The 8795-nt window shown below is 36.5% G+C and overlaps 1 long non-coding RNA gene across 2 annotated transcripts; it reads right to left on the reverse strand.

Annotated features, from left to right (window-relative positions):
- Nucleotides 1-5665: 5665 nt before the first annotated feature.
- Nucleotides 5666-8414, reverse strand: LOC141682802 (uncharacterized). Of its 2 annotated transcripts, none has more exons than XR_012559952.1 (3): nucleotides 8203-8414; nucleotides 7192-7384; nucleotides 5666-6367 (listed from the first exon to the last, which is right to left on the reverse strand). It is a non-coding gene; the product is annotated as an uncharacterized LOC141682802 (long non-coding RNA). The 2 variants fall into 2 exon arrangements; XR_012559953.1 differs by having other exon boundaries at nucleotides 8192-8414.
- Between the last annotated feature and the right edge of the window lie 381 nt (nucleotides 8415-8795).

Here is an 8795-nt window from a genome sequence, read left to right on the forward strand (position 1 = left end):
AAGAGTTCTTCCTAGCTTGTTTTGGCTTCCTGCATTCTGTGGCAAAGTGTCCCAACTCATTACAGTTGAAGCATCGAATGGTGCTTCGATCAACCATCCCTGTTTTATACCCACCACTGCTGGTGTTAGAGGATGAAGATCCACCTTTCTGGAATCTGTTGTAGTTGGACTTGTACTTGAACTTGGGATTCCTTTTGAATCTGACATTTGAGAATCTCTTGACAATCAGGGCCATTGACTCATCCTCCAATTGCTCCAGTTCTTCCAAGGAATAATAATCATCTCCTGATTGATTTGTAGTAGGAGAATCAAATTCTGCTACTATCACATTATCTTCAACCTTGGAAGACTGTACCATTCTTTCTGACTGTTGAGATTGTTGTTGATATTGTGGTTGTTGTTGTTGTTCATCAGCTACTAGAGCAGTAGACGTGCTGACCACTCTTCCTTTCCCGTAAACTTCCTTCTGCTGAATCTGCTCCAACTCATAAGTCTTTAACACACCATAGAGCCTTTCCAAAGAAATCTCACTCAGATCTCTTGCTTCTCTTATGGCAGTGATTCTATGTTCGAGATGAGTTGGCAGTGTTAAAAGGAACTTTTTGTTGACCTCCCTGATGGAATAGTATTTACCATTAATGTTCAGGTTGTTGATCAATGCATTGTACCTCTCAAACACTTCAGTGATTCCTTCCCCTGGATTGGATTTAAAGTATTCATACTCAGAGGTTAGGATTTCTAGTTTGTTCTCCCTAACTTCCTCTGTGCCTTCATTAATAATCTCAATAGTTTCCCAGATATGTTTGGAATCTTTACAATTCATCACATGTCTATTCATCAGGGGATTAAGGGAATCTACTAAGATTAATTGAAGGCTAGCATCCAGGGAAGCTTCTTCTATTTCAGCAGGAGAGAAGTCCTCAGGATCCTTCACATAAGTTCTCGCTTTGGTGATCACCACATCATTTTCTATTATCTCTGGTTCAATAACCATAGGAATTTTTGGACCCTTCTTCAACACTTGCAAATATTTGGGATTAGCAACCTGTAAAAACAGTAGCATCTTCTTCTTCCACATAACATAATTTTCTTTATCGAAAAGTGGAATTTTAACGGTTCCAACTTTTTGTGTAGTCATTATGAATTTTTTGAGTGAATAAAAAATTCAAGAAGTGAAAGAAACATAAAAGTCTAGGATCTAGATTTGTACGTTAATCAGAAGGCTCTGATACCAATTGTTAGGTCCCAATTTGTTTGTAGAAGGGGGGGTTGAATGCAAACAATACCGTTTAATCGAATAAAATACGGAATAAAATTGTGAAACAAAATTCAAGTTAAATAAAACTTTTATTAAACTTGAAAGGTGTTACAACTACGGTATCGGTTACAAGGGATTAATCTCAAATCAATTATTACAAATCTAGAATAAATTCGACATGAACTTTTTCTATTTTTGTAATTAAAAGATCAAATGCTAAATGCGATTTGAGATTAAGTTCTAGGGATTTTAATCCGCTAGATTGATACACAAGAACAAGATAAATATTTCTAGTTGATTGGATTTAACTTTACAATCTAGAAATTTAATCTCGAAGAAAAGCAGATGAAAAATAAAATGTTATGCTTTTGTTTTCTGCTCCCTTTTCTCTTGTGTGTTCTGTTTGATTGGATTCTGTTGGTTGATCAACAAAAGTCTTCTGCTGCTTTTATCAAACACCGAACTGAAAAATGTACTGGCATGACAATCTCTTTGGCCAGCAAGACTTTCGGTATGACAATATTTACAACTAGCAAGACAATCAAAATGAACTAGCAAGACTTTCGGTATGACTATTGATTGTCATACCGATTGTCATATTAGTTCAAATAAATTGTCTTGCTGAATTAATAACAGATTTTAATCTAAACAGAAATTCTAATAAGACAATTAAATGTATTGGCATGACTTTCGGTATGACTATCAATTGTCATACCGATTGTCATACTAGTTCAAATGAATTGTCTTGTTTTGAATTTAAGCAGATTTTAAACCAATTAAAATCTTGTAAATCCTCAATATTAATTCTAAATTAATTAATCAATTTAATTCAATTAATCAATAAATTAATCTTTGCAGATATAATTTATTTTCTTAATTAAATTATATGATTTAATTAATTAATAGAGAATTAATACTAACCCTGAGCAGCATCCATTCTTCTGACAATCTTCTGAAAATCACTGAGACTTATGAATCAATTCCGCCACTTCAATGCTGACACTCGATGTACTGTCTGGTTCATGAGTGACTAACTTCCATGACGTTTCTTCATGTCTTGACTTTGATACTCTGATTAAATCCTTGTAATAAATGATACCCTGACGAGATCTCTGTCACTTGGTTAAATCCACGATCTTGATTTATATCACTGAGGCATGATCAAATTCTTGAACTTCTTCAAGTGAATCTTCAAGTCTACAGGTTTCTTTATCCTTTGACAGATGTTACTTTGTGAGATCTCTCTGATGATAGATCCACTATTTACTTATTACATTCTTATTTGAGTTGAGTTAAATCCTCGAATAAACGAATAGGCTATGACATATGCCTTTCAACTTTGCATACAGAGAACTCAGAGATATCTACAAGTCAAAATGAAGATATGAAGATTGGAGATATCGAAAAATCAATTTCTCATTAGGGATCTCAGAGACCTCGACAAGTCAAAATGCATATAGAGATCTCAGAGATATCGACAAGTCATTTCTACATGTAGAGTTTTGAAGACCTCGACAAGCCAAGTTCACTTATAGAGAACTCGGAGACCTCGACAAGTCAAAGAACTCAGAGATCTCGATAAATTATTATACTTATCGAGATGTCAGTTCTCCACACAACAAAGTAGAGATCTCAATATGAATCTCAAGTACATAATGCAGACAAGTTAAATATTCAAGATTATCAATCAACAAACGATCTAATCACTTAGATTAAAAAGTTTATAAAAGCAGTTTGAAGAGTGCAAGATCAAAGGCCAAGATTAACTGACAGAGGAAGGTCATAGATTTACAAGATTTGCAAGGATTTACTAAGCCAGAAATGGAAAGTTTTAGAGATAACTTAAAGTAGGGTTTAGTACATCTTATTGCATGCTGTGTAAACCTGTATTTACTAATTTAAAAAGTAAACACTGGTTCTTTATTTTAGGAGTAACAAACAGATCTAGATTTTCTTGTAACTCTCTCAAGATAGAAGCTGAGTTTTTCACTTACAAAAGAACCCATAAATTTGTATCAAGACATACTTAATTTTAATATAAAGTTAAGTGAGTTTTGGAAATACTTTATTTGTTGTGCATGCTTTATTAATTATGTTAAACACAATTTCTCTACAAATTAATCTGCTTTGTTCACTATCCATAAAAGATTGAAAAAGACTAAAATATCCAAAACACATTCACCCCCCTGTGTTGTATTCAATATCTAACATAAACTGAATTGGGTTCTCAAATATTCTAAATCAAATAGGATTCTTTAGTCTTTTTGTTGAAATAGGATTCTCCAATTTTCTAAATCGAATAGGATTCTTCAATCTTCTATTTCAAATAGGATTATCCGATCTTCTATACCAAATAGGTTTCTACCAATCTTCTCAACCAAATAGGTTTCTTGCAATCTTCTAAATCAAATAGGGTTCTTCCAATCCTCTAAAACAAATCGGTTTCTTCAATTTTCCAAACCAAATAGGATTTTATGGTAAAAATTCGCAGCTACTGTTTCCTCTGTTTTCGGGCTTCTCAGTTGGGATTCTTGTAACCATATCACCTCTGAATTAAAGAGAATTCAATAAGTTTCGTGTATACTATAAGATCGTCCAGATCTAACTTACGGAACTCGAGATAAGGCACAAACAATGTAAGCAAATCGCTTAACCTACCAAATTCGAATTTTGCATCCAACTTCGCTCCTTCGTGGCCATGGCTATAAAATTCAACCCCATGGCTGAAAATCATCATCCATGGATCTTCCTCGTGTCCGCGACTACTACATTCAAATCTTCTTCGACCCCCCTTACCGAAATAGTTATTCATGAATCTCCTTCGTGGTCGTTGTTTGCAATCTCCTCCGTGGCTATCCTTTAATTCTTCCATTAAAGAACCTTCATCATGATGAGATATCTCCTCCTCCTAAGATTATGATATTAATCAACATCCCTCCTTCTAGCGCCAATTTATTGATGGAGGAATTTGGTAACAATAAAATTTGAGGTTCGTCGCCGAAATCAAGATCTATGATGGTGGTTCTTTGCCTGAAAAGTGAGCGAAGTTTGGTGGTTGTGATGAATTGGGGGCTGATATTTCTAGGGGTTGGTGGTGGCTCCTTAAGGCTCTAATTTCCGACCCCTTGCAATTTTCCTACGTATCCCTATTTATATGGAATCAAGCCAACCAGATTATAGGACAAGTGATCCTTAAATTTTGGGTGCAAAGTGCAGGATACTTCAAATTCTCCCAACGAGGACACCCGTTAACTACAGAGATAGAGTTTTCAAAGCACACACCAGAGTTTACCCCACATCCCCAATGAGGACACCCATTGACTACAGGAGGAGGTCTTCATTCCAGACATACCCCTGGATGTCTCTGACCACGGACACCGCCTTCCCGTGCTTGCATTACAGGAAGGAGTTCTTGAGTAAAGTACCTGCAGAAAATATATTAGTCATAAAATCCATCTGCTGCCAGCCAAACAACAGGGCGCTCCCTAATATCCATATAAGTTAGGGCGCGCCTGATCTCCTGCCCTAGAGGGAGCGCCTTTCTTTCTCAAAAAGGGGGCAAGCTCTAACTTGTGGTGATCTTAATAATGTTGCCCTAATTTTTTTCCAATTGAACCGATTTTGACTCGAATATTGTTTGTATCAAATTTTGGGCATAACAAGATGTATGGATATACAAGTAAAGTTAGACCAAAGCATTCCCATGGATCTTAAACAGAATGACATAATTTATAGTTACCTAAGTTGATAATTATTCATAACATTTTCAGGTTTGCTTCTCTAAATATTTCAGGACATATATGTATATTATTCAGCTCGGCTCTATTATTCAGGTTTTCTTTTAACTTCAAGTAGATGTTTACAAGGTTGATTTTATGAATTATATAGTTTCAAGCATTTGAAAGGTGAGGAGTAAGGTTGTCACTGCTAGGATTATAAGTTGTATACTGAAATTATTAACATATGGATATTTTCCTAAGTTTTTTGTTAGGGATGTAATGGAATTGAAATGGGTTGGGTTTAATAATAAAACTGGGTTGGGTTGGTTTAGGGTTTCAAATATAGGTAAAATCTGACCCAAACCATTATAAACGGCTCAAATAAGTCAACTAACCTATGAATTTAAAGGTTTAAACAACTCACTTTAGGGTTAGGTTGAATTTTGGGGGTTACGTAACCCATGAATAGCCCTCAACAAGAGTAGTGGACTTTTTAAGGGAATGATCTATTGTTTTTTTTGGGTAAATGAGGTCTAGCCTCGTATATTAAACTAAAAGATAAGAATATACAGGGGGTGATCCTTCCCTAATTTCTAAGGAACAAATCTCCAAAAGAAAATTAGAAAAGGATCAAAATAAAGAAAAAGGAAAAAACCAAGCCCAACAAAAGGGAACTTGGACATCCAAACAAAAACAAGACCAACAAACACTAACGGGCTAAGGACAAAAGCCCAACTAATTAAGCTCCTCCCTGCACCATCCAGTCGCCAGAAATCCAAGTCCAGAAAGCCCAGTCCAACTTGAGAGGAATAGGACCAAACCCAACCTGAATCTAAAAACAGACTGCAAAATAAACAAACTGCAAAGCCAGCCCAGTAGTTAGAAATAATCCCGCCCAGCTGAAGACCCAATAAAGGGAAACTGGGCCACAGAAATCCAATCCAAAAGCAAACGCATCCAAAGATAGGCCATACTACCCAAACCAGAGAAAACAGCCACACAAGCCCAACAACACCTGGCCCAAATCCTACCTTCACAGACCACCAAACAGAAAAAAATAACCAGACCAAAAACAAACTCAATACCTGTGACGGCCTCAACCCCGGGGTCAGGAGTTGACGTCATCAACAACAATAATAATGAACACAATATAATCCAAATTACTAATTATCCATAACCACGACCCTTTTACCAAGACCTTTTCCAGGTTTAAGTATGACTTAGGTTATTTAACTAACACAATCCAAATTACCTTACACAATCCTGACCACTAATTTAACGCAGCAACTCAACAGACCTCATTTGGTCTGAACACGACTACCTCAGAGGAGCCTGACACGAAAGGAGCTGGAACTCTGCCCTGATTACCGCGCAAGAATCTCTTAGACATCTGCAATACATATAAAATATTCTGCAAGGGTGAGCAATCAATTGCTCAGCAGTACCATTATATGAATAACAAGTAAAACAGTTTATGATAAAGCAGTGATAGGAACAAAATTCATAGCACGTTAGAAAATAAGTAAATATTCATAACTGGATATTAAAACTAGCATGCTTCCAATAAAACAAACGTAGTAGTGTACTGTGTATACATACCAGAGTTCAATTCTTTTAGCATGCTATTTTCATTTCCAAACCTTCCGTTCCATTACAGGAACCATAAAAATCATTTGTCCCGTTACGGGGACCCAAATTCATTTGTTCCGTTACTGGAACCATAACATCATCTATCTCAAACACGTTGATTTGTTAAATAATTTCAAAACTGAATCAATCAAATCTATTGGACGTTAACGGGTGAAGATAGCTGATCAGTCTACCCTCACCGGACAGCGACTAGCGGCCGTCCAGAAATAGAATGTGTTCCGGAACTTGGGAAAAGACTAGCTAGGTCTTTTCTCCCACGCTGGACTAATCGGTTAAACATAATGCCAATCCAATTAGCCACTTACGCAACCTCATGCTGGGCCGTTACCGAATAACGGGCCTCTTACGCAACTCCAATAGATCAACTGAATTCCCTTTTTGTCTCTTTCCAAAATTCCATGATATAGGTGGATCAAAACCTTCCACGACATAGGTGGATTAGAACCTTCCACGACATAGGTGGATTAAAACATTCTCTTTAAAACATTTCTGTTCCATTACGAAAGTAAAACATTTAGCTATTCATACATATTGAACCATAAAAGAATGGTCAGGGGTACTTGCCTTGCAGAGCTTTACCACTACTACCAATCGACCTTGGACTAACTTGGACACTCGGCGTTATCGCCTTACTATCAGACTATCCTGGATCCGACTTCAACGTTCAGGTCCTTAGCTTGGAACCTCGCTACGCTTGTCGACTGATTACTAGGTTATCTTTAGTTCGACTTCAATTCTTGAGTCCTTCAACTAGAACCTACAGAGCCGAAATACCCTATGTTAGACGTCTAGGTATGCTTGACATATCCTCAAAAAACATCTACCCATTCAATATCAAATCCCGACTCGTAATTATATAGATCATAATAACACGTGCAACAATTATGGTTCACAATCTCGGAAATCGGTTCGGTGTTTGTTTTTAGAAAATACGTATACTCGTCATTTTGCGAAATTAGGGTCATTGAGTTTTAACAAAACATTCACCAAAACATACAATCACGTTCCGCATAAAATAAATGTATATACTTATTTATACTCGTTCGACGTTCCGATAATTACAGGGTATGTCCCGAATTTCTGAATTTAATTTCCAAAAATTCGGGCAACACCTCCACTGTTTATCGGCCTGCCCGTCGAACAACTCGACGTCAAATCACAACAAACAATCCAACAATTTATTCGACCAATACAACCGAAATCCAATTCACAAATCCCAAACACCGATTTAACCAACTAATTATTATTATTACATCTTATATTCATACTCGTATTTATTTATTAATTTGTAGGACTCAGAACAACGTCATCACCGTCCACCGTCAGCTCACCGAGACTCATCGCCGACGGCGGCAAAAATTCGCGGGTACCCGTATAACTCGGGTTTCCATCACGAACCTTCACCGATTAATTCTCGAATAAAATAACTAAATATTCGAATAATCAAGAATGTTTCATTCGATTATTACTTCACAAAATCACAAAAGCAATAAAAATTAAACTGAAGTCACATCATCAGCTTTCGAATTACTGGCTTAACAACAGATGCAAACCACACACAGACCTGACACTCACCCGCACCAACGCGCACAATTGCGCATCAAAACAAAGAAACGGCACAAAACAGCCGGAAATTACCAGGAACGCCAGGAGAACAGGGGAAAGAACGGGAAGAGGGAGAAACGGGGGAGGGAGCAGAGGAATTGAGAGATACAGAGAGAGAAGTTAAGAGAGAGTTAAGAGAAATCGAGAGTGAGAGAGACTGAGGTTGAGAGATGTGAGTGATACAGGGGTTGCGTGTATGTTTATGTAATTTTATTTATTTATTTCTTTCCTCTCGTGAGCTGCCACGTATCTGCTGAATAGCCAAACTCTTGACACGTGTCTCATCTCCTTTTTGACAGCCTCGATTTGACCCATTTTTGCAATTTAACGAACCAAGTTACACATAAAATAAACTCGGAAAATTATCAAAATAGTCTTAAAATTTTCTAAAAATCCCGAAATTAATAAAATAAAATTTTCATAATTTTTAAAACATTTTTGAAATGCAACTCGTATCCGCATTTCACAATTAGCGAACCAAGCTACACTCAAAACAAATTCAGAAAATCACGAGAATAGTCTTAAAATGTTATAAATATCCCGAAGTTTATAAAAACATAAAT

The sequence above is a fragment of the Apium graveolens genome, chromosome 9 (assembly GCF_009905375.1).
Source record: "Apium graveolens cultivar Ventura chromosome 9, ASM990537v1, whole genome shotgun sequence".
Classification (NCBI taxonomy): Eukaryota; Viridiplantae; Streptophyta; class Magnoliopsida; order Apiales; family Apiaceae; genus Apium; species Apium graveolens.